This window comes from Myodes glareolus, chromosome 7 (genome assembly GCF_982192425.1).
Source record: "Myodes glareolus chromosome 7, mMyoGla1.1, whole genome shotgun sequence".
Classification (NCBI taxonomy): domain Eukaryota; kingdom Metazoa; phylum Chordata; class Mammalia; order Rodentia; family Cricetidae; genus Myodes; species Myodes glareolus.
The window spans coordinates 97,567,740-97,595,183 of NC_142032.1; the positions used below are offsets into that span (position 1 = coordinate 97,567,740).

Sequence of the window (27,444 nt, forward strand, 5' to 3'; positions counted from 1 at the left end):
CAGGCTCTGAGCTGTGCAGTGCTTGTCACTCCAGAGATGCTCTGTGCTGGGCCTATTTTGCCACTCTAGAGGATTCCAACCTGGGTCTCAAGACTATTTCATTCCCTACTGTTTATCATAGCCACATGATTTCCCTCAGTGCTTTCTCTTCTTCAGGTGATGCCAATGATTTACTTCCCAACAGATATGAGTTTTGGGAAGCTCTCAGTTCTCTTCAAGAAGAACCCATGGTTTTAAAATTTAATATAGGTCTTTTTTTTCAACTGCAACTTTTCCTACAATTGTGAATCAGTGGTCTATCTATTCTTCAAGATTTATAGACTACAGTAATTAGAAGGCAGCCTCAGCATATTTTTGCATTTCCTCACTTTTGAGAGTTTTCTGGGTGATTTTAACTGAACCGAGGAGAAGTCTCCAGTAACGGGAAGTAGAATCCATTACTCACTATCTAACCAAGTGCAGAATATTAATGACAGGCATAAGCAGTCAGAGATGTTACTAACCTTCCAGCAAGATGAAGAAGTGGATGTATGACCAAGAACCTCAAATTCTAATCCTTCTGGAGCAATAATTGAAGTTGAGAGAGGAGAAAATCCAATTTCCACCCCTAACTAAGAAGTTATAAACATTCATTAAAAAAATCGGTTTTTTTCCCCAATGAAATCTCACTGTGTGCATCTACCCGATGCCTTGGCAGACCCCATGTCCAGGAATAGCTAGCTGGCCAACACAAAACACTCCCCATTTTTTGTGTACTTTTTGTTTTGTTTTGGTATTTTTGTCTTATTGGTATTCTTTTTCTTAGTATGTTTGTTTTGATTTTTTTTGAGACAGGAAACAAAATGAACAGTGAGGTGTGGAGAATCTGGGAGGAGTTGGGGGAGGGGAAAGAATATGATCAGAGTAGAGTACATGAACAAACTTTGTGTTAATTTTTTTAAGATTTATTTATTGATTTATTAAAAATTTCCACCTCCTCCCTGCCTACCCTCCTTCCCCTCCCTCTCTAGTCTTAAGAGCAGTCAGGGTTCCCTGCCCCCGTGGGAAGTCCAAGGTCCTCCCCGCTCCATCCAGGTCTATAAAGGTGAGCATTCAAACAAACCAGGCCCCCACAAAGTCAGTCCATGTGGTAGAATCAAAACCGAGTTCCTTTGTCCTTGGCTTCTCAGTCAGCCTTCATTGCCAGCCACATTCAGAGTGTACAGTTTGATCACATGCTTCCAGTCCAGTTGGCCTTGATGAGCCCCCATTAGATCAGTCCCACTGTCTCAGTGGTTGGACGCACCCCTTGTGGTCCTGACTTCCTTGCTCATGTTCTTCCTCCTTCTGCTCCTCATTTGGACCTTGGGAGCTAAGTCCAGTGCTCAAACGTGGGTCTCTGTCTCTATCTCCATCCATTGGCACATGAAGGTTCTATGGTGATATGCAAGATATTCATCAGTGTGGCTATGGGACAAGGCCAGTTCAGGCACTCTCTCCTCTGCTGCCCAAGGAACAATCTGGGGACCTCTTCTTGGACCTGGGAACCCCTCTAGAATCAAGTCTCTTGCAAACCCTAAAATGGCTCCCTTAATTAAGATATTTACTTCCCTGCTCCCATATTCACCCTTCCTCCATCCCAACCTTCCCATTCCCCCAAGCTTTCCCGAATCCTCCCCTTCTCCCTTTTCTCTACCTAGCTCCCCTTACATCTACCCCCAACACCCCCGTGCACCCAACTATTGCCTGGCAATCTTGTCCACTTCCAGTATCCAGGAGGATAACTATATGATTTTCTTCAGGTTCACCTTCTTATTTAGCTACTCTAGGATCATGAATTAAAGGCTCAATGTCCTTTAATTATGGCTAGAATCCACTTATGAGTGAGTACATACCATATTCCTCTTTTTGTGTCTGGGTTACCTCACTTGGTAAAGTGTTTTCTATTTCCATTCGTTTGCATGAAAAATCCAAGATGTCATTGTTTTTTACCGCTGAGTAAAACTCCAATGTGTATATGTTCCACACCTCCTTTAACCATTCTTCTATTGAGGGGCACCTAGGCTGTTTCCAGGTTCTGGCTATTACAAATAGTGCTGCTATGAATATAGTTGAACAAATTCTTTTGTGGAATGATAGGGCATCTCTTGCGTATATTCCCAAGAGTGGAATTGCTCAGTCATGAGGTAGGTTGGCTCCAAGTTTCCTGAGAAATCACCACACTTATTTCCAAAGTGGCTGCACAAGTTTGCATTCCCACCAACAATGGATGAGTAGTCCCCTTACTCCACATCCTCTCCAGCATAAGCTATCATTGGTGTTTTTGATTTTAGCTATTCTGACAGGTGTAAGATGGTATCTCAAAGTGGTTTTGATTTGCATTTCCCTGATCGCTAAGGAGGTTGAGCATGACCTTAAGTGTCTTTTGGCCATTCGAAGTTCTTCTGTTGAGAATTCTCTGTTAAGTTCAGTACCCCATTTTTAAATTGGGTTAATTAGAGTTTTAGTGTCTAGTTTCTTGAGTTCTTTGTATATTTTGGAGATCAGCCCTTTGTCTGATGAGGGACTGGTGAAGATCTTCTCCCATTCAGAAGGATGCCTTTTTGTCTTAATGACAGTGTCCTTTGCTTTACAGAAGCTTCTGAGTTTCAGGAGGTCCCATTTATTCATTGTTGCTCTTATTGTCTTTGCTACTGGGGTTCTACCTAGGAAGAGGTCTCCTGTGCCCATGTCTTGTAAACTACTTCCCAATTTCTCTTCTATCAGCTTCAATGTGGTCAGATTAATATTGAGGTCTTTAATCCATTTGGACTTGAGTTTTGTGAATGGTGAAAGATATGGATCTACTTTCATTCTTCTACAGGTTGGCATCCAGTTATGCCAGCACCATTTGTTAAAGATGCTATCCTTCTTCCATTGTATACCTTTAGCTCCCTTGTTGAAAATCAGGTGTTCATATTTTTGTGGATTAATATCCAGGTCTTCTATTCGATTCCATAGGTCAACTTCTCTGTTGTTATGCCAATACCAAGCTGTTTTCAATACTGTAGCTCTGTAATAGAGTGTGAAGTCAGGGATGGCAATGCCTCCAGAAGTTCCTTTATTGTATAAGATTGTTTTGGCTATCCTGGGTTTTTTGTTTTGCCATATAAAGTTGATTATTGTTCTCTCAAGGTCTGTGAAGAAGTTTGATGGGATTTTGATGGGGATTGCATTGAATCTATAGATTGCTTTTGGTAGAATTGCCATTTTTACTATGTTGATACACTGAATCCAAGAGCAAGCAAGGGAGATCCTTCCATTTTCTGGTATTCTCTTCAAAGACTTTCTTTCTTCAAAGACTTCAAGTTCTTGTCAAGTAGGTTTTTCACTTCCTTGGTTAGAGTTATCCCAAGATAGTTTATGCTATTTGTGGCTATCGTGAAAGGTGATGCTTCTCTGATTTCCCTCTCTGCTTCTTTGTCCTTTGTGTATAGAAGGGCAACTGATTTTTTGGAGTTGATCTTGTATCCTGCCACATTACTAAAGTTGTTTATTAGCTGTAGAAGTTCTTTCGTAGAGTTTTTGGGGTCGCTTATATACACTATCACATCAACTGCAAATAACAAAAGCTTAACTTCATCCTTTCCAATTCAAATCCCCTTGATCCCCTTATGTTGTCTTATTGTTATTGCTAGAACTTTAAGCCATATATTGAAGAGGTATGGAAAGAGTGGACAACCTTGTTGTGTTCCTGATTTTAGTGGAATGGCTTTGAGTTTCTCTCCATTCAATTTGATGTTAGCTGTCGGCTTGCTGTATATAGCTTTTATTATATTTAGGTATGATCCTTGTATCCCCAATTGCTCCAACACCTTTATCATAAAGGGGTGTTGAATTTTGTCAAATGCTTTTTCAGCATCTAATGAAATGATCATATGGATTTTTTCTTTCAGTTTATTAATATGATGAATTACATTAGTAGATTTGTGTATGTTGAACCAGCCTTGCATCTCTGGGGTGAAGCCTACTTGATCATAATGTATAATTATTTGGATGTGTTTTTGGAATCTGTTTGCCAGTATTTTATTGAGAATTTTTGTTTCGATGTTCGTGAATGAGATTGGCCTGTAATTCTCTTTCTTGGTTGTGTCTTTGTGTGGTTTTGGTATCAGGGTAACTGTAACTTCATAAAAAGAATTCGGCAATGACTCTTCTGTTTTTATATTGTGACATACATTAAGGAGTATAGGTATCAGCTCTTCTTGGAAGTTCTGGTAGAATTCTGCATTAAAACCACCTGGTCCTGGGCTTTTTTTGTTAGGGAGGGTTTGATAACAACTTCTAATTCTTCGCGACTAACAGGTCTATTTAGATTGTTCACCTGTTCTTGGTTCAACTTTGGTATATGGTATTTATCTAAAAAATGTCCATTTCTTTTACATTTTCCAATTTTGTGGCATACAGGCTTTTGTAGTAGGATCTAATGATTATCTGAATTTCCTCTGTGTCTGTTGTTATGTCCCCCTTTTCATTTCTGATCTTATTAATTTGCATGTTCTCTCTCTGCTGTTTGATTAGTTTGGATAGGGGTTTGTCAATCTTGTTGATTTTGTCCAAGAACCAACTTTTTGTTTCATTGATTATTTGGATTGTTTTCTGTGTTTCTATTTTGTTGATTTCAGCCCTCAGTTTGATTATTTCCAGTCTTCTACTCCTCCTGGGTTAGTCTGCTTCTTTTTTTCCAGAGCTTTCAGGTGTGCTGTTAAGTCTCCAATGTGTGCTTTCTCCGTTTTCTTTAATTGGGCACTTAGTGCTATGAACCTTCCTCTTAGCACTGCTTTCATAGTGTCCCATAGGTTTGAGTATGTTGTGTCTTTATTTTCATTAAATTCAAGGAGGACTTTAACTTCTTTCTTTATTTCTTCCTTGACCCAGGGGTGGTTGAGTAGTTGACTGTTCAGCTTCCATGAGTTTGTAGGCTTTCTGGGGGTAGCACTGTTGTTGAATTCTAACTTTAATCCATGGTGATCTGACAAGACACAGGTGGTTACTAATTTTTTTTGTATCTGTGGGAGTTTGCTTTTTTACCGAGTATATGGTCAATTTTCGAGAGGGTTCCATGAGCTGCAGAGAAGAAGGTATATTCATTCCTATTTGGATGCAATATTCTATAGATGTCTGTTATGTCCATTTGATTCAATACCTGCATTAATTCTCTTATTTCTCTGTTAGGTTTCTGTCTGATTGACCTGTCCATTGGTGAGAGAGGAGTGTTGAAGTCTCCTACTATTAGTGTGTGTGGTTTGATGACTGCCTTGAGTTCTAGAAGTTTTTCTTTTACATAAGTGGGTGCTTTTATATTAGGGGCATAGATATTCAGGATTGAGACCTCCTCCTGATGAATTGTTCCTGTTATGAGTATAAAATGTCCATCTCCATCTCTTCTGCTTGATTTTAGTTTGAAGTCAATTTTGTTGGAAATTAGAATGGTCACACCCACTTGTTTCGTAGGTCCATTTGCTTGAAAAACCTTTTCCCAATCCTTTACTCTGAGTAGATGTCTGTCTTTGTGGTTGAGGTGTGTTTCTTGTAAACAGCAGAATGTTGGATCCTGTTTTTGTATCCAATTTCTTAGTCTGTGCCTTTTTATAGTTGAATGGAGTCCATTGATATTAAATGATATTAATGACCAGTGGTTATTGACTCCATTTTTTTTAATTTTAATTTTGGGTAGTAGAGTTTGTGTGTTTCCCTTCTTTGAGTTGTGCTTGTGAATGGTCGCTAGATGTCTGAGTTATTGTAGGCAGTGTTGGCAATGTTGGATTCTTTTGGATGTGATTTTTCTTCTATTACTTTTTGTAAGGCTGGATTTGTGGCTATGTATTGTTTAAATTTGTTTTTATCCTTTAATATTTTGTTTTCTCTGTTGATAATGAATGATAGCTTCTCTGGGTATAGCATTCTCGGCTTGCATCCATAGTCTCTTAGTTTCTGCAGTACCTCTATTCAGGACCTTCTGGTTTTCATGGTTTTCATAGAGAAGTCTGGTATAAGTCTGATAGGTTTACCTTTATAAGTTACTTGACCTTTTTCCTTTGCAGCTCTTAATATTTTTTTAATCTGTATTTTTTGTGTTTTGATTATTATATGGCGAGGGGATTTTTTTTATCCAGTCTATTCGGTGTTCTGTATACTTCTTAAACCTTCATAGGAATATCGTTCTTTAGGTTGGGAAAGTTTTCTTCTATAATTTTGTTGAATATATTTTCTGGGTCTTTGATCTGCAATTCATCTCCTTCTTCTACCCCTATTACTCTTAGGTTTGGTCTTTTTCTTGTGTCCCAGATTTTCTGAATGTTTTGTGATGAGAATTTGTTGGATTTTCTGTTTTCTTTGATCAGAGCATGTATTTTCTCTATGGTGTCTTCAGAATCTGAGATTCTCTCTTCTATCTCTTGTATTCTATTGGTTATGCTTGTTTCTGTAGTCTCTGTTCATTTACCTAGATTTTCCATATCCACCCGGTCCTTGGTTCATGTTTTCTTCATTGCCTCCATTTCAGTTTTCAATTCTTGAACTGTTTCCATTACCTGTTTGTTTTTTCTTGGTTTCCCAGGGTATCATTTACGGATTTAGTCATTTCGTCAAACTTTTTGTTATACTTTTCATCCATTTCTTTAAGGGTGTTATTCATATCCTGTTTAAGGGACTCTATGGCGTTCATAATGCCACTTTTTTCCACTTCTTCTGGATTAGGGTGTTCAAGTCCTTCTGTTGTAAGATCGCTGGGTTCTGGTGTTTTCATGTTGTTTTTCAGATTGTTGGAGGAATTCTTGCCTTGGCGCCTGCCCTTCTCTTCCTTCAAATGTTCTCCAATGGATCTTCTGGTACAGGGTTAGTTTCCCTTGTTGGCCAGGGACCTTGCCGACAAAAGGCCTACCTTGCTGCTATTGAAACAAAGGAACTCCCACCTGCCTGGTTGCACTCACCAACCTGTCCCAGTGCCCAACCAGACTGAGCTGGGGATTTTATGGCCCAGCGGAAAGGAGGAAGACGGGAAAGGGGTTTCTGGGTGAAAGTTGGGATGGGATATGAGGAGAGAGGGCATAGCAGGGTGGAGCAACCCCTGCAGAATGACCAGGAAGTTAAGGGGGTTGGGAAATGTCTGTGCTCCGTTGCCGGCTTCTTCCGCAGGTCAATTTTTTTTTTTAAGAATTAAAGTGAAACCAGTGCTTTGAGATAAATGCAACTGAGTAATAGGGTTTTTGTACAAAATGTTTAAACGGATGTGCAAACTTTTCTCAAAATGCTTTTGGAGGATGTGTTTGATTGTGAATTTCTCACTGGAAGCATTAGTCCTATATGACTTGTTCATTACTGCTTGTTTGGTCTTCAGCATGGTTTCTACAATCCTTTATAATGTGAAAATAGTTCTGTTTAACCAACTTCTCTCTGTCATTCTATCTCTTAGTCCTTTCCTCAACACCATCCTCATTCTAGAGTTTGCAAGAGGACCAGTCACAACACAGGTTCTTATCTCCAAAGAAGAAATGCAGAAAGTTTATTCTGAAAGTCGTTCACGGATAAGAGTTTATCAGATACTTATCACAAATACTATATATTTAGTAGTAAATGGGCACCACTTAATGGAATAGAATCTTTAGGAGTGAAAACAAGCAAAAGAATCTTATAAATATGAAATTACAACTGTGATGATCATATAACTAGGGAAAATAATACAGTAACAAAAATAGCACTATCATTTTTCTTTTATCTAGACATAAACTAGATAAGCAGGAAGGAATATTGAAAAAAATTTAAAAGATCATTGTGGGTCAGCTGAAGACATATTTGTGAATGGGCAAGAAAGATGCCTTTATCAAATCAAGAGTCTGTGTATTATCTTGGTCACACTGTATCAAAGTGGGAGATGAGGAAATAGCCCTGTCACTGCCCTAAGCAAGAGTTTGTCTGGTTATAAATTCACTGTGGAAATAAACACGTCATAAAAATCATTGATCAAGTAAGGAAACTACATAGTTCTTCTTATGAGTTAGGTTGTATAATTGGTGTTGAGAAATACATATTGTTCTAAAATGAGTTTGAATGTTTATACTTAGTTTAAATTCATCGTTTATACTTAGTTTAAATTATGGAAGTGTCCATAGAAAACTCGTATTGTGGATAGATGTTGAACTTGGAGAAGTAACTTCACGCAGCTATTCTGTATTTAAAGTTTCAGTGATCGTTATTTTTTAAAGAGTTTTTGTTTTGTATTCTGGTTAAAGGCTGTGTGTGTGTGTGTGTGTGTGTGTGTGTGTGTGGTGTGTTTTCTCCTCTCCTCTCCTCTCCTCTCCTCTCCTCTCCTCTCCTCTGCTCTCCTCTCCTCTCCTCTCCTCTCCTCTCCTCTCCTCTCCTCTCCTCTTCTCTCCTCTCTTCTCTTCTTAACTCGTAGGCATGGATGATGGAGATTCCTGAAGGAATTATTCCAAACAGCACAACGGGTACACTTCTCCTTCACTCTTCTTGGATCACTGTTTCTCTAATCTGGAGAATTCTATACATTAAATATGATCATACCCACCCATTTCTCCCCTCAAACTCTCCCCATGCACCACACAATGTGTTCCTTTCCTAACTTCATTTTTGATAAGCCACTAAGTTCAGTAAGTGCTGTCTATATGTAGGCCACCCACCAGAGCATGGGAAACTTACCAGTGGTGTCACCTTCCAAATAAGTGATTGTCCTTTCTCCCAGCAGCTATCAGTTGCCAATAAATTCTCATTAAGGGATAGGGAAAGAATGGGACTTCTTTGCCCATGCTGGAATTTTGACTTTCTTGACCTCGTACAGGTCTTTCCAGATACCTGCAACTGCTATGAGTTCATGAGTGAAACAGCCATGCCATGTCCAGAAGATAACATTTTTTTTAATCACTTAAATGCTTTATCTGTTTTATTTTTTTTGAAAGTAATTTTATTAAATTATAAAAGTTTCCATTTCCGCCCCTCTTCCCAACACCCTCCCACTCCCCTCCTCCCTCTCCTCCTCCCTCTTCGTCCCTTAGGGCAGTCAGGGTTTCCTGCCCTGTGGGAAGTTCAAGTTCCTCCCCCCTCCCTCCAGGTCCAGGAAGGTGAGTATCCAAACAGACTGGATCCCCAAAATCCAGTATATGCAGAGGAAACAAGTCCCAGTGTCATTGTCAATGGCTTTTCAGAAAGACTCCGGGCCAGCCACATTCAGAGAATCCGGCCAAATTCCGAGAATCTGGTTAGATCACGTCCTCGTTCAGTCCCAGTCCAACAGGCCTTGGTAAACTCTCATTAGATCCGTCCCCTTGTATCAGTGGGTGATAGCATCCCTCGCAGTCCTGATTTCCTTTTTCATTTTCTTCGTCCTTCTGCTCCTCATTTGGACCATGGGGGGCTCAGTCCGGTGCTCCAATGTGGGTCTCTGTCTGTATTGCCATCCATTGTCGGATGAAGGATCTATGGTGATAAGCAAAATATTCATCAGTATGGTTATGGGCCAAGGCCGGTTCAGGCACCCTCTCCTCTGTCCAGAGAACAATCTGGGGATCTCTCCTTGGACCTGGGATCCCATCTATAATCAAGTCTCCTGTAAACCCTAAAATGATCCCTTAGTAGAAATATATTCTTCCCTGATCCCATGTTCATCCTTCCTCCATCCCCCCCATCCTGGTCAACCGAGCTTTCCCCATTCCTCCCCTACTCCCTTCTCTCTAACCCTCTCCCCTTCCAACAACCCTCCCACCCCCCCCCATGCGCCCGAGGTTACCTGGGACTCTTGACTATTTCCTGCCTCCTGGCGGATAGCTAAATAATCTTCCTCAGGTTCATCTTCTTATTTAGCTTCTCTAGGATCACGAATAATAGGCTCAAAGACCTTTAATTATGGTTAGAATCCACTTATGAGTGAATACATACCGTGTTCCTCTTTTTGGGTCTGGCTTACCTCACTCAGTAATGCGTTTTCTATTTCCATCCATTTGCATGCAAAATTCAAGATGTCATTGTTTTTTACCGCTGAGTAAAACTCTAATGTGTATATGTTCCACACCTTTTTTTTAACCATTCTTCTATTGAGGGGCACCTAGGCTGTTTCCAGGTTCTGACTATTACAAATAGTGCTGCTATGAACATAGTTGAACAAATGCTTTTGTAGTATGTTAGGGAATCTCTAGGGTATATTCCCAAGAGTGGAATTGCTGGGTCCTGAGGGAGGTTGACTCCCAGTTTCCTGAGAAACCGCCACACTGATTTCCACAGTGGCTGCACAAGTTTGCATTCCCACCAACAATGGATGAGAGTTCCCCTCTCTCCACATCCTCTCCAGCATAGGCTATCATTGGTGTTTTTGACTTTAGCTATTCTGACAGGTGAAAGATGATATCTCAAAGTGGTTTTGATTTGCATTTCCCTGATCGCTAAAGAGGTTGAGCATGACCTTAAGTGTCTTCTGGCCATTCAAAGTTCATCTGTTGTGAATTCTCTGTTCAGTTCAGTACCCCATTTTTTAATTGGGTTACTTAGAGTTTTAGTGTCTAGTTTCTTGAGTTCTTTGTATATTTTGGAGATCAGACCTCTGTCTGATGAGGGGTTGGTGAAGATCTTCTCCCAGTCAGAAGGCAGCCTTTTTGTCTTACTGACAGTGTCCTTTGCTTTACAGAAGCTTCCAGTTTCAGTAGATCCCATTTATTCATTGTTTCTCTTATTGTTTGTGCTACTGGGGTCCTACTTAGGAAGAGGCCTCCTGTGCCTATATCTTGTAGATTACTTCTCACTTTCTCTTCTATCAGGTTCAAAGTGGATGGATTAATGTTGAGGTCTTTAATCCATTTGGACCTGAGTTTTGTGCATGGTGATAGATATGGATCTACTTTCATCCTTCTACAGGTTGACATCCAGTTATGCCAGCACCATTTGTTAAAAATGCTTTCCTTCTTCCATTGTATACCTTTAGCTCCCTTGTCAAAAATTAGGTGCTCATAGGTTTGTGGGTTAATATCCGGGTCTTCTATTCGATTCCAAAGGTCGATTTCTCTGTTCTTATACCAATACCAAGCTGTTTTCAAAACTGTAGCTCTGTAATAGAGTTTGAAGTCAGGGATGGTAATGCCTCCTGAGGTTCCTTTATTGTATAAGATTGTTTTGGCTATCCTGGGCTTTTTGTTTTGCCATATAAACTTGATTATTGTTCTCTCAAGGTCTGTGAAGAAGTTTGATGGGATATTAATGGGGATTGCATTGAATCTATAGATTGCTTTTGGTAGAATTGCCATTTTTACTATGTTGATTCTCCCAATCCAAGAGCAGGGGAGGTCTTTCCATTTTCTGGTATCCTCCTCAATTTCTTTCTTCAAAGACTTAAAGTTCTTGTCAAATAGGTCTTTCACTTCCTTGATTAGAGTAACCCCAAGATATTTTATGCTATTTGTGGCTATCATGAAAGGTGATGTTTCTCTGATTTCCCTCTCTGCTTCTTTATCCTTTGTGTATAGGAGGGCCACTGATTTTTTGGAGTTGATCTTGTATCCTGCCACGTTACTAAAGGTGTTTATCAGCTGTAGGAGTTCTTTGGTAGAGTTTTTGGGGTCACTTATGTATACTATCATATCGTCAACAAATAACGAAAGTTTAACTTCATCCTTTCCAATACGAAACCCCTTGATCTCCTTATGTTGTCTTATTGCTATTGCTAGAACTTCAAGCACTATATTGAAGAGGTATGGAGAGAGTTGACAGCCTTGTCACGTTCCTGATTTTAGTGGAAAGGCTTTGGGTTTCTCTCCATTCAGTGTGATGTTAGCTGTCGGCTTGTTGTATATTGCTTTTGTTATATTTAGGTATGATCCTTGTATCCCCAGTCTCTCCAACACCTTTATCATAAATGGGTGTTGAATTTTGTCAAATGCTTTTTCAGCATCTAGTGAGATGATCATATGGTTTTTTTTCTTTCAGTTTATTTATATGATGGATTACATTGATAGATTTGCGTATGTTGAACCAGCCCTGCATCTCTGGGATGAAGCCCACTTGATCATAATGGATAATTTTTCTAATGTGTTCTTGGATTCGGTTTGCCAGTATTTTATTGAGAATTTTCGCGTCGATGTTCATGAGTGAGATTGGCCTGTAATTCTCTTTCTTGTTTGTGTCTTTGTGTGGTTTTGGTATTAGGGTAACTGTAGCTTCATAAAAGGAGTTAGACAATGACTCTTCTGGCTCTATATTGTGGAATACGTTAAGGAGTATAGGTATTAGCTCTTCCTGGAAGTTCTGGTAGAATTCTGCATTGAAACCATCTGGACATGGGCTTTTTTTGGTAGGGAGATTTTTGATAACAGCTTCTAATTCTTCGCGACTGACAGGTCTATTTAGATTGTTCACCTGTTCTTGGTTAAACTTTGGTATATGTTACTTATCTAAAAAAATGTCCATTTCTTTTACATTTTCCAACTTTGTGGCATATAAACTTTCATAGTAAGATCTAATGATTCTCTGAATTTCCTCTGTGTCTGTGGTTATGTCCCCCTTTTCATTTCTGATCTTATTAATTTGCATGTTCTCTCTCTGCCGTTTGATTAATTTGGATAGGGGTTTGTCAATCTTGTTGATTTTCTCCAAGAACCAGCTTTTTGATTCATTGATTCTTTGGATTGTTTTCTCTGTTTCTATTTTGTTGATTTCAGCCCTCAGTTTGATTATTTCCAGTCTTCTAGACCTCTTGCGTGAATCAGCTTCTTTTTTTTCTAGAGCTTTCAAGTGTGCTGTTAAGTCTTCAATGTGTGCTTTCTCCGTTTTCTTTAATTGTGCACTTAGTGCTATGAACTTTCCTCTTAGCACTGCTTTCATAGTGTCCCATAGGTTTGAGTATGTTGTGTCTTTGTTTTCATTAAATTCAAGGAAGAGTTTAATTTCTTTCTTTATTTCTTCCTTGACCCAGGGGTGATTTAGTAGTTGGCTGTTCAACTTCCATGAATTTGTTGGCTTCCTGGGGGAAGCATTGTTGTTGAATTCTAATTTTAGTCCATGGTGATCTGACAAGACACAGGTGGTTACTAATATTTTTTTGTATCTGTGGAAATTTGCTTTATTACCGAGTATGTGGTCAATTTTCGAGAAGGTTCCATGAGCTGCAGAGAAAAAGGTATATTCTTTCCTATTTGGGTGAAGTGTTCTATAGATGTCTGTTAAGTCCATTTGATTCAATAGCTCCAATAAATCTCTTAATTCTCTGTTTGGTTTCTGTCTGATTGACCTGTCCATTGGTGAGAGAGGAGTGTTGAAGTCTCCTACTATTAGTGTGTGTAGTTTGATGACTGTCTTGAGTTCTACAAGAGTTTCTTTTACATATGTGGGTGCATTTATATTAGGAGCATAGATATTCAGGATTGAGACTTCCTCCTGATGAATTGTTCCAGTTATGAGTATGAAATGTCCGTCTCCATTTCTTCTGATTGATTTTAGTTTGAAGTCGATTTTGTTAGATATTAGAATGGCCACACCCGCTTGTTTCTTAGGTCCATTTGCTTGGAAAACCTTTTCCCAACCCTTTACTCTGAGTAGGTGTCTGTCTTTGTGGTTGAGGTGTGTTTCTTGTAAACAGCAGAATGTTGGATCCTGTTTTCGTATCCAATCTCTATGTCTGTGCCTCTTTATAGGTGAATTGAGTCCATTGATATTAAGTGATATTAATGACCAGTGGTTGTTGACTCCGGTCATTTTTTTTTTTTTAGGTAGTAGAGTGTATGTGTTTTCCTTCTTTGATTTGTGCTTGTGAATCGTCGCTAGATGTTTGAGTTATTGTAGGCAGTGTTGGGAATGTTGGATTCCTTCAGTAGTGATTTTCCTTCTAATATTCTCTGTAAGGCTGGATTAGTAGCTACAAGTAGTATTGTTTAAATTTGTTTTTATCCTGGAATATTTTGTTTTCTCCGTTGAAAGTGAACGATAGCTTGGCTGGGTATAGTAGTCTGGGTTTGCATCCATGGTCTCTTAGTTTCTGCAGTACCTCTATCCAAGACCTTCTGGCTTTCATGGTTTCCATAGAGAAGTCCGGTGTAAGCCTGATAGGTTTACCTTTATAAGTTACTTGACCTTTTTCCTTTGCAGCTCTTAAAATTTTTTCTTTAATCTGTATGTTTTGTGTTTTGATTATTATATGGCGAGGGGATGTTTTTTTCTGATCCAGTCTATTCGGTGTTCTGTAAGCTTCTTGAACCTTCATAGGAATATCATTCTTTAGGTTGGGAAAGTTTTCTTCTATAATTTTGTTGAATAAATTTTCTGGGCCTTTGATCTGCAGTTCTTCTCCTTCTTCAATCCCTATTATTCTTAGATTTGGTTTTTTTATTGTGTCCCATATTTCCTGAATGTTTTGTGAAGAGAATTTGTTGGATTTGCCGTTTTCTTTGACCAGAGCATTTATTTTCTCTATGGTATCTTCAGAATCTGAGATTCATTCTTCTATCTCTTGTATTCTATTGGTTATGCTTGATTCTGTAGTCTCCGTTCGTTTACCTAGGTTTTCCATATCCAGCCGGTTCTCGGTTTGTGTTTTCTTCATTGCCTCCATTTCAGTTTTCAATTCTTGAACTGTTTCCTTTACTTGTTTGATTGTTTTTTCTTGGTTTCTCAGGGTCTCATTCACGGATTTACTTATTTCTTCAAACTTTTTGTTATATTTCTCATCTATTTCTATACTCATTTCTTCAAACTTTTTGTTATATTTCTCATCCAATTCTTTAAGGGAGTTATTCATATCCTGTTTAAGGGACTCTATTGCTTTCATAATGGCACTTTTTTCCACTTCTTCTGGGTTAAGGTGTTCAAGTCCTTCTACTGTAGGGTCCTTGGGATCTGGTGTTTTCATGTTGTTTTTCAGATTGTTGGAGGAGGTCTTGCCTTGGCGTCTGCCCATCTCTTACTTCAAATGTTCTCTATTGGAACCACTGTTACCGGGTCAGGTTCCCTTCTTGGGCAGGGACTTCACTGACAGAATGCCCACCTTTCCTCAGACAGGCTATTGAAGCACAGGCACTCCCTCTTTCCGGGATGCGCTTACAATGCAGGCTCAGCTTGCAAGGCAGCTGAGCTGGGGAAATTTTATGGCCCCAGGGGGAAGGGAGAAATATAGGATTTCGTGCCTGGATGGGAGCTGGGATGGCAGGCGGGAGGGGGTAGCCAGCACTGCAGGGCGACCTGGGCGTCTATGGGGTCGGCGAACGCCCAAGCTCCTCCTCACCGGGACCCTGCCACGGCCCGAAGCAAACTCACCCCTCCGATGGCCCTCTGCTAGAAGTCAGGGCCCCTGCTGGTCAGGAATGTGGCTGAGCTGGCACCTGGTCCACCTGTCCTCAGGGAGGCCTTTAAGACCCAGGAACTGCCTCCAGCTGGGATGTGCCTACAGCCCAGGCCCAGCTCGCAAGGCAGCTGAGCCCTCCGATGGCCCTCTGCTAGACGTCAGGGCCCCTGCTGGATGGGAGCTGGGATGGCAGGCGGGCCAGAAGATAACATTTTACATCATTCCACTCACTCTGCTAGCTCTTACATTCTTTGTCTGTGCCATTTTACAGACACTGTGAACCCTTCCTCAGCATTTACAAGCTTTAATATAAAAAATTCAGGTAATAAACATATTTATAATATGAAAATGTTCCACAACCCTAAACTTGGTACAAGTTTTACGTGCAGATTTTCTGGTACCTTTAGAAGAATGCTCTTGGATCCTAAGAGACCTCTCTGAGACTGAGGTACCTGGAAACTTGCTATTTCTCACTTCTTTTCATCACGAATGGGAAGCGTGCATAAAAACCCACCTCCTATGCCATGATCCAATGTAAACACAAAGGTTTGCTTGAACTTCTTTGTTCCTTGCAGAATCAGACTAATATCGGAATTTCACATGAAATTGAAGCTTTGTTTCACTTGGTCTCCTATCTGCTGTACTGGACCTATGCAGCTATTCCTTTAGTGATGTAATCATCTTGACTTTCTGACTCTAGATCAATCCTGGGACAATATGGTGTATGATGATCATCTCTATAGTTCCCAGTAAGCAGAAGTCTTGTTGGTTTGGGCAGCAGTGTTTTAAACAGGCAGAAGAAGGTGTAAGAAGGAAAACACTTAAAAAAAAACTTCTCCTTTTACGTAGTTTGTGTGTGTTCTCCAGCCTCTCAGGACACCTGAGTTCTGTTGCAAGGGTCAGTCTTTCTCCAGAATCATCTCTCAACTTTTGAGTAGTACAATTATTCACATGCTTTCTGCCATCACTTCCCATCAATTCTTCTTCAAAAAAATTACTTTGAAGTAATTCAGTCTCATACAACTTCATGTCAGAATCATTTCTAAAAGTCAGACTATCCCATCCACTTATCAATTTTTATACTACAAAAATTAGGGATGGGGGAGGTGACTCACTTTACCAAATCTGAGGATCTGTATTCAAATCCCTAGCACCCTTGTAAAAAAATCAGATATGATTACATGTGTCTGTAAGCCTAGCACTGTGGATCAAGGTTGGGTAGATCCCAGGAGCTTGCTAGCTAACTAGGCTATTCAAAATAGTCCTTCTGAGTCAATGACAGTTCTGTGGAACATAAGGCTTTGGATATACCTAAACAGAAACACCTGTGAAGTTTTAGTTTTCAATGATTTACAGGTACTTCAAGAGAAGACAATTTAAAAACACATACTAATACTTTTAAATTAAAAATAATTGATAAATGTGGAATATAAGAATACAAGAGTAATGAGACTACATGAGACATTATAGTGGATCTTAAAAAGGTTAGATGAATTTGTCCAAACTAATGGTGACAATCTTTCAGGACAAAAATGGAATACCAAGACATTACCTTTGATAATTATCTGAAGTGTGTATTCAGAAATTTAAATGAAATGTGTACATTTTCTTTTACACATTCATCTATTTTCCTCATTCCTCAAGATTTATTTTATTTAAGCTAACAATTCATTGAGTTTATTTTACATACAATATAATCAATGTTCATCATTTTATAACAAATATTATTAATGTAGTATCAAGGAAACAAGCATACTCAAAAATTGTTGGAGGAAGTTTAAATGGTTTGATTTTCCAATATGCAATGCTGTACTTGTATTTAACATTTGCCCCAGAAATTCCATTTCTAAATTTACATCTGTCACATATACCGTTAGGAATGTTAAAGAACATATCCAAAAGGCTGATCTTGATAGCATGATTTATAACAGTAAATGATTAACTAAAGAAATGATGCATTTATAAAATGAAGTGCCATGAGGTCCTAAGAGGAATCTGATTAAAGAAGATCTGTTAGAATCAGGTAGGCTCTAGTTAAGGCTTTGGTGAAAGAAGCAATGTAAGGATCCGCCAGGATGTCGCCTTGGCGAGATAGTGCCAGTGGTCCTACAGCCTGGAGGTATACATATCCTTTGATGCTGCCGCGCAGGCCAGAGTGCTTGGGGCCTTGTTTTGCATTTCAGAGCCTTGGTCCTGTGGCCTAGGCCCTAGCAAAATGGCATCAACCAATCAGCATTAGAGCCTCTCCACCCTAGAAAAGTGGCTGCCTTTGGGTCTCTCTCTCTCTCTTGCTTCCTGCTCTCTCACCCTCTCTCCCTTACTCTCTCTCTCTCTCTCTCTCTCTCTCTGTCTTTTCTCTCTTTTCCTCTTCCCCCAATTTTCCTCAACCGAGGGCTCCGAATAAAGGCGTGATTTAGGAAGAAATCTCGATTTCGTGGCCATTCATTCCTGCTGGTCAGGAAGCGCGCCGCAAAGCAACAGGACTGATACCATTTCAAAAAAATGTAAGGACCTACGTGTGAGACAGGGTGCATATAGAATCTCAGGACATTTCTTCAGTGTTAAGGAAATGGCCACTGAGGTTATTTCTGCATGTTTATGAAGGCTATTGAGCCTTGCTCCATTCTAGTTCCTTAGAACTAACCTTACTTCAAGGGTGTGAATAGTGAACCATGGTAATGAGGAGACTGATGTTGGGGGAGGGATCAGGATTTTAAATATGATAAGCAGAGAGTCAAAATTACACAAAGGAAGAGAAATAACTATAATTCAGGGTGGGTTTCGTCTCTTTTCTTGCATATGATCCTATGTTAAAATTACTAGCCATTTTATAATGTTCAAAATGTATGGCACACAGGAGTAAAAGAATCTTGAAATCCTAGGCACTGACTATTGAAATGCCAACAGAATCAGCAAGGAAAGAAATAGAAAGGCTTTGAAGATGTTGCTGTCCCCTATTGCCACTTGAGTTTTGTTCAGCTCCAGTGTTCTCTGGTATTGCGGTTGATGTTGAACCTTCGGGCTACATCTCCTTTAAGATGTTTGCAGAAAAGTTCCAGCAGAAAAATTTTCATACTCTGAGCACTGTAGAAGAACCTGGTAATAAAGATTCTGCTTTTCATGAAATTGTTCCAAGATTCAGGTGTCAGAGTGGTAACTTCACATGCTGTAATGACAATATCAGCAAGTCCATCCATAGGGAGAAATTTGAAGATGAGCACTTCATCCTGAAGCATATGGGTCCTGGTATTTTGTTCAGGACATGTAGAGTTTCAAGTTAGTCTGCCTTCCCAAGATGGAATGGTTGGATGGCAAGCATGTGTTTATTGAGAAGGTTAAAAGCATGGTCATTTTGGAAGCATGGAGCAATTAGAGTACAGACATGGCAAGGCTAGGAATAAGGTCATCATGGGTAGCCCCAACTGCTGACTTGTGTACATCATAACCACTGGGCAAACCCTTTTAACTCAAGAGAGCCCCATCTCATCTGTTCACAATACTCACAGTTCACCTCTCTGTAGTTCTAAGGGGTCCTTTGCTTCCTTATTTGCCTCAAAGTCTAGGTGAATTTCAGAGTTAACTTTATAATTATGAATAGAAATTAAATAAAAATAAAGATACACTTTTGTAAGGTATAGTTGGCAGGTAAAGGAAATATATGACAATAATAGATCTAAATTACATTTGTATTTTTCTCATTCTAATGAGATTTCTAAGAGTCATATTGACAACTGGAATTCATCATAATAGAGATCAACCAGAGATAGCTACAAATCACAAATACATGTTCTCCATTCAACAAACATTAATCTTACCTTTTAATGTCTATAAGATAAAGTTTCTGAGGGTCAGAGCCTTGTGGAAGGTCCGGCTGAGAGCATTCTTCATCTCATTGTTTCTCAGACTATAAATGATGGGGTTCAAAAGAGGAGTCACAACAGTGTAGGCCAATGATACAGTTTTTTGTTTTCAGGGGAATTATTTGATTTGGGCCTAAAGTAAGTGAGGCTTAAAGACACATAGAAAAGAGAGACAACGAGGAGATGTGAGGAGCAGGTAGAGAAGGCTTTGTGCTTCCCTTTAGCTGATGGAATCTTGAGGATGGATGCAGCAATGCATGTGTAGGAACACAGGATCAGCAGGCAGGGTGTCATGATGATCAGAATGGTGCCTACAATGGCATAGACCTCAAACTGTGCTGTGTCTGTGCAGACCAGCCTCAGCACAGGTGGGCTGTCACAGAAGAAGTGGTTCACCTTGTTGTTGGCACAGAAAGGAAAACTGAAGAGCCATGTGGTCTGCACAGTGGCTACAGGGAATCCTGGAAACCAGGAGGCAGCAGCCAGTTTGGTACATGTCCCTTGGTTCATGATGACTGGGTAATGCAAAGGACTGCAGATGGCTACATAGCGGTCATAGGCCATGGTGGCCAGGAGGAAACATTCAGCCACTCCAAAGAAGACAAAGAAATACATCTGAGTGGCACAGCCAAGGAAGGAGATGCTTGTGTCCTGGGCAATCAGGGTTCCCAACATTTTGGGCACAATGACCAGGTTGAAGCCAATCTCTAAGAAGGACAAATTTCTGAGGAAGAAGTACAATGGGATTTGCAGTATAGGGTCAGCCAATGTCACCAGAATGATGAGGCTGTTTCCCAGCAGAGTGATTAGGTAGATGACTAAAAATGCCAGGAAGAGCAAGGCCTGAATTTCAGTAGGTAGGAAAGAGAAGCTCATGAGGACAAACTCATTTACTCCTGACCAGTTTCCTGCAGCCATAGTTGTGAGTATAAATATCCAGTGTGCTCAGAAGACAGATTCTTGATTGCATAAATCAAATTCTGGATTTTTTTCCTCCAAATTACTGATTAGTTTCATGGAAAGAGGCAAAATCAGAATATCGTGGAAGAGGACAAATTCCTAGTGCTTATTTGAGCCATTGCCTGGGTGAGTCTCTGAAGTGGATTTCTGCCATTTGCACTTTCACGTGTAGGAAGGACAAGCTTAGGGAGATCACTGAGTCTGTAGAAGGGACATTGAAGGATCCATTTTTGGAAATATGATGGCTCTGAATATGCACAACCTTTTGAGAAATATGTCTATTATTCATAATTTCAAAAAACCCATTAAATAGGCATTTGCTAAACATCTGGAAATAGAATTGCAATAGTAGATAAGCAAGCTAACGTTCTACTTTTCATGAATCTTGACTTTGAGAGGTGAGTGATGTGTGAGCATCTGTTGAAAACAGTTTATGTGTCCCATCTCCCTGAAATTTCTGTTTCCTGTGTGATCACACTGAACTCAGAGAAATGGTTAAAAAGAGGGGAGGGACAGGATTTTTCCTCAGATTGTGTCTCAGTGTGTATTCCAAGTTGGCCTCAAACCCACAATTCTCCTGCCTCTGCATCCATCTTAGTGCTGGAAATAAAGGTATGCTATTACTACTCCTGTAATAGGGCAGATTTTTTAACGCAAACAATATCTATTGAATTGCAAACCTGTTTTGATTTCTACTAAATTATATGTTACAGGATTCTGCTTTTACCTGAGGACTTGTTCATTGATGCTTCAGAGAATTAATGGAATTTATAAAAATAATTGCTAGAAGGATAAAGGAGAAGGTAATGAAGTGAACTCATTTCACTAACATTAGCAGTATGTTCCGAAGCTTTCCTAGGCCTAGCTGGATCCTAGCTGTATTATATGGTTCTAACTTTGTTGATTACCAGCAAGGTGTCCTTAGCATCATTGTTTTACAATATAGGATATTGAAATCTAAAGGAAAAATGATGAGATACAGTTGGAAAATAGAATTTAATGAACTAGACATGGTGAGATAATTACCCACCATAGGATAAAAACCTAAAAGAAAAACATTATGAACAGTGAAAGACAGAAAGACAGAGATTTAGATTCTCGGTGTAATTGTCTGACTGTAATCTCAGCATTTGGAGGCCAATGTCTACAAGTTACAGATCAATCTAGAACTACTGTGAGTCCCAGCCTAGCTTGGGCTGGAGAGTAAGGATTGTCTCAAAAACAAAACAAAACAAACAAACTAATTAAAAAACCCAGCATACCAAAATTTATGCAAAGCAAAAATAATGATGTTGGTTGGGTATTTTATACTGCTATGTATTTTCCATGCTAATACATTTGAACTTTATTTTGTAGAAGAAGAAACCACCTGAAAATTAAGGAAGTGGAATGACTTGTTCATATATGTCATGTAAAATGATCACTGACAATAGGAGACCAGGTGGTATAATGCAAATGAAGGAGAGGGATGAAAGCTGTTTATATAGAATCAGGTTGCATGCTCACCTTTCTCATGAGTCTTCACTGCCAACCAAATCTGAAGCAATAGAAAAACTCAATGAAGAAAGCTTAATGCTATTGATAGATGATGCGAATATCAAGGTTGCCTTTAAAATTCCAGAGCATCTACAGAGGAACAGAGAATTGAAGAGGGAAATATCTTGAGTTTTCCAAAAAAAAGTCATATGAAACAGTAAAAGAATCAATAATGCAGTAGAAACCTTCTTACTGCCATTGAATGGCAAAAGTCAACTCTGTAATACAAATTATGAATGAAAAATGTTTATACATTGGCTATAATACACTCATCTGTATTTATTTTACTTAATTTTGAGGTAAATAAGGAAAATTCTTTTAAGTGTCCTGATTAGAAAAAATTAAACAATGCAAAATAAATAAAAATATCCATATAAATCACAACTTAGAAAAAAAGAAATTGCTTAATGTTACCCATTTTTAAGGAAATGTTACCACCCTGGGTCTGGCATTATATTGCAGTTTTTAAAGCTATTATCTTTGGCAGAAAGGATATACTGGAATTCACTGGCCCACTTCCTGCAACTTAATGCAAAACCAAATTTACCTTGGGAAGTAAAATAAGAAATACAAGATGGGAGGCTGCATATTTAAAATACAGTTCACAGTTTAACAAATGGAAACAAGTAGCTTTGTACAGGAATCATTGTGAGGAGGGGGTGACTGGATGTTTGGAAAGATCTTCATCACAACAGTTTGTTGTCACAATTGGTGATATCTTCCATGAAAGTACAATACTTATTCACATAAAATCATAAACAGAATTTTATACCAAACTAAAAAATCTGTCAGATCCAGAATATCAATCAGCTTTGAATGCATTTTAAAAGAGGTTCTGCTGAAGTGAACTAATTACTTTGAGTGTTACCTAATAACTATTAACATGGCAATAATCATAACGAAGGCATGATAAATGACCATATCTTACAATGAGTCAATAAGAAGTTTTGTTTTAGAAGACTGGAAATTTCTATAAAACTTCTGCATGTTTGTTGGACAGAAACATAGGATCAGTGACAATATTTAAGTAGCATAACCAGTAATAAACTCATTTAATTTGTTTTCCTTCCTATATATTTAACAGCACTCATTCTCTTAATAGTTAAAAATGTTAAATGAGATATACTGACCCTGCTGCAGCAGGCAGAAGAAAATACTAAGAGATGCTTCGTCTACTATACTGAACTTACAGGATCAGAAGAAGCTGATGCAGATGACAGAAAACCCCTGGTTTAATTGTCCTTAGCTGTCTCTCTTTTGTTTTTGGTGTTAGACGAAGGGATTAGAACCTTGGTTTCCCTCAGGTGTTACTAGACTTTCTTTTATTGCCCATGGGACCTGAACTTTCTTGAATCTATTGTACCTTGAGGATGTGATGAAGTTACAAGGCCAACAGGATAAACTTCAAGAAAGAAAACCAAACTCTAGTGAAGGGACGCATAATCATCATGTCTGCAGCTGAATGTCTTAAATTTAACCCTTGCTCTGGGACTCTCTGCTTGTGGTACTTAGCAATTTTATTAAACACTCTGAGCATCAGTTTTAATTTTTTAAAGATAATTTTCTCATTGGATGCTATGAAATACTAAAGAAATGATTCTATAATTAAATAAAGTATCATATATTCATTAAAAAATGTGACAGTTTATAAATATAATAAATATTTATGTCAGACAATATCATGGATCACGCACTCTTTTGCCCATTCCATTATACAAGTAATATGGTTCTTGTGCTTAGATGGCTTATACTTTTATTTATTTTCTTTGAAATGGGCTCTCATGTAGTTCAGGATGGCCTTCAAGTCACTATGTAGCTGGGTGACTTTGAACTGTTCCTTTTATCATGATTTCCCAAATACTGAGATTGTGGCTGTAGACCACCATGCTCAGTGTGCACAGTTCTAGGGTTGAACCAGAGCTTCAATTATGCTATGTAGGCACACCACCCACTGCACCCATATCCGACCTCATCCCTGATACATGCACCCATTAAAGAAGACAAAACAAGGTAAACAAGCAAGCCAACAAAAGCAATAACAGCAGCAACAAAAAACCTCAGCAAATCAAACCAGAACAAAAACTACATGCACCAGGAACAGAAAATCTTCTGCTTCTCCTTCTCTTTTGCTTGTCCATCACTTCTTCATTCATCCTGGTGGCATTAGAGGCTTTGGTGTGTCATATAATATACCCCTCTGTCCCATCAGCTTAACTGACAAATGCTCATTGCAGTGAGTCACTGGTCTGGGTCAAGGCTTCTGGTTTTTGATACACCATCCTCACTGGATTCTCAACAGAGCTCCTCGGAGGTATCCTGCAGTGGTTTCATGTCTTGGACATCTTGTGGGTGTATTCCAAAGGACCAGGCCCTTCCTGAGCTCCAGAAAGTCCCAGGTGGGGTAGATACTAGGGTGGGTCAACTCAAGGCCCAGTTATGGGCTTGAGTGTTAGCCAGGCAGGTCAGGTAGAGCCACTCGTGCCACCAGCCTTGGGTATTGGGGTAGAGTTAGTTCCCCTACATGCATACCCTTTGGGTAGGTTCATCAACTGTGGTAAGGGGTGGGAGCCCTTTCTTCTAAATGCAGGGTCCAGCTCACTTATTGTAGTGGCCAGTGAGAGGCAAGACCATCTTTTCCAGCATAGTGAAGGACTGGGCCAACTTAACATAGCCTTCTGTTACCATCTTGCATGGATCCTAAGGCCTACTGAGGTAATACTGGCCATAGACTTCAAAAATAGACCAGTCTGCAGCTGGACCACAGATCCAGACATGGTCCTTGGCAGCAGTCTGATCTGGACATCATGGTCCCAGGTGGCAAGCAGATATTCCTTGGCAGTCTACTCCTCACCACTATCACCATGGACCCAGGTGCCAAGCTGGCCTCCAATATATGTGCACTCCTTTGTCTACATTTCTTGCTTTATGTGTCTTTCCATGGTATATAAACCATTCTACTTCTCTATCTCTCCTGTTTCTCTGCCCCATTTTTAATTAAAATGATAAGAGGGCCCCGTCTTTCTTTCTGCAAGTCTGGGCCTAAGGACCCGATTGGCTTTCTTCTCACCTGTAGGGGCATTGAGGGTCTAAATACATAGATCTTAGTCTTAGGTTTTTTGTTTTTATTTTTCTTGTTCTATGCTGATCATTCTCCAGGAAAAATGTATACAGAGGAGACATTTGTCCCTAAGTGTTCAGGTGACTGGAGGCTATTAGATTTTGAAGGAGCTAGTCAACAGATCAAGACAGAAATAGAATGGAATTAAATTAATATTTAAGCAACCTTATTTTTTTCTTGTATAAAAATCTTATATTGTAGCTATAGCTGGACATATAGTCTCCTGTGCTCAGAGACCCTGGGGTGGGTTTTAGAAGATGGTAGGTGACTTCCTGACAGGAAACTTTGATTACCTTGTTTCCCAAGGTCAGGGGTCAGGTAGCTATAGGTCATGAAGATGGCATAAGAGTCTTGATCAAGTTGTCCAGTGAGGAAATATAGTCCCTGGCTGAAGTGTGGCATCGTCAGTACTGGCCATTAGCATCATCTGAGTTGCCAGTGCCTTTAGATCTTGGATATTTTTTATCTGTACAGAGCTACAGTGGATTGGCACCATTTATAGGTTAGTGTGGTACATGTTTACATTTTCCCCTTACTAACTTTTGCACAGGGACATTGAGAACTTGGTCAAGGTGACGATCCTCCACATGGAGATGATGACCTCCTTGAAACACATAATATTCAGTGTGAACCTTGTAATCTCCTTAGCAACAAAGGCATTGAACCTGATCTTCTTCTGCACTGGTGTAATATTCAAAATCTCATCCTGGAGGGAGACCCACAAGAAAAAGCCAATAATCTCAGATTCCTTGATGGGCACAGAGGGCAAGGACTTGAGCTTCATGTTCTCGTCTGCGTGGATAAGCTTGGTTGGGATCCATTCCTTGTCTGTGGCCTTCACCATCATTCTCTTCCTGGCCAGAAATAGATACTGAACATGGCCCAGAAGGCCTTTGTGGAGGCCACTGTCCCTCCTGATTCTTTGGGGGCAACACCTGTTTGTCATCTGTTGTTTGTTGTTTACCAAGTAAGGCAGAATTAAGACTTTGAGGCTTTCAAAGTCATTTTACTGCACATAGCAAAAAATCCTAATTGTGTTTTAAATTTCAGTATCATATAAATGCGCCATTAAATTTGAAAATAATATAGAAATTATCTTAAATTCACCAATAGGAACATTTATAAATTATAAGTTTATAACCGTAAATATATATTAATGTTAAAATTAAGATGAAGATCTAGATCTTAGTCACTGTTTTATTGTTTCAAAGAGACACCATGTTCAAGGCAGCTCTTATGAAAGAAAACATTTAATTTGGGGCTTGTTTAGAGTTTCAGAGGGTTGGTCTGTTATCATCATGATGGGAACATGATGGCACATGTGGTCCTAGAGCAGTAGCTGAGAACTTCATCCTGATCCATCAGCATCAGGCAAAGGAAAAGCTTTTTATGGGCTTTTGAAACCTCAAAGCCTACCCCTCATAATACACTTCTACCACCAACACCACAGCTCCTTTAACAAGACCACACCTCCTTATCCTTCTAATCCTTTCAGAAAGTTCTATTCTCTGGTGACTAAGCATTCAAATATATGAGTTTATGAGCATCATTCTTATTCACACTCCACAACCTAATATTCAAAATTGTCTAATATCTTCTTCTTTCCAAGAAAAGAATTAGTGTTCTTTGAAGTACTGGCTGTTTTCAGGATTGATTAGAAATTGTGATATAAACTTGGATCCCCTGATGGTCCAGAGAGCAAATGCTAAAAGGAAATAAAATGAAATATAATAAAATAAAATAAAATAAAATGAAATATTTTATGTGAAAGTGGGGGTCAGAACCTGGGGGTGGAAAAGTCTAAGCAGGGAGATTAGGATATGGAGGAGAAGAGAGGGCAGAAACTAGGTTAGCTATCATTAAGGAGAAATGAAATATCATAAGGAACACCACTACTTTGTGTGCTTATAAAAATTAATTAAAAAAGGATTCTCAAATTACTCCCAGAAGCCATAAGATATTAAGCAAAAATAAGGCCAGGAGTGGGATATCTTTTTATGAATTGTTGAGGAGGCTCTAGAGGCACCCCAAAGGAAACAGACTACTGATAATGCTCCTGGTTGCCCACCATAGTTAGACAGTGTTTAGTTAGGGTTTCTGTTGCTGGGAAAAATCGCCATGACCATGACAACAATTACAAAAACAATGAATTGAGATGACTTGCTCACAGTTCCAGAGGTTGAGTTCATTATCATCATGGCAGTACGTGGCAGCATGCAGGCAGACTTGGTGCTGGCTACATCAGAAGGCAACTGTAAATGGTCTCAGTCTCACATTGAGTGAAGCTTGAGCAATAGAGACCTCAAAGCAAGCCCCCACAGTGACACACTTCCTCCAACAAGACCCTACCTACTCTCTAAGGCCACTCTTCCTAATAGTGGAACGCCATTTGGGGGCAATTGTCTTTCAAACCACCATAGACAGTAACATATTATTTATGAAGACTCTCCACACTTTAATAAAAGAACACAGATAAATCAAACTGAAACTTAACTGGAATCTTCCACCTGACTATTATGTTTCATGGTGTTGTAAAGTGCTGTGCAGTTACTGGAAGAAGTTCATGCTACAATACAGACCTTCCAGGTAAGATGTGCCCACAGACAAAGTAGTGGTACAATTGTGTTGGGAGTAACCAACCATAGTCTGTTTGGATTTGAGTCCTCCCAATCTACAGATAG

At 39.4% G+C, this 27,444-nt stretch overlaps 2 pseudogenes; both read right to left on the reverse strand.

Moving 5' to 3' along the window:
• Positions 1–19,114: 19,114 nt before the first annotated feature.
• On the reverse strand, positions 19,115–20,079 carry LOC125395258 (olfactory receptor 10A2-like; annotated as a pseudogene).
• Positions 20,080–25,298: 5,219 nt separating this feature from the next.
• Positions 25,299–25,607, reverse strand: LOC146893407 (small ribosomal subunit protein uS5 pseudogene; annotated as a pseudogene).
• Between the last annotated feature and the right edge of the window lie 1,837 nt (positions 25,608–27,444).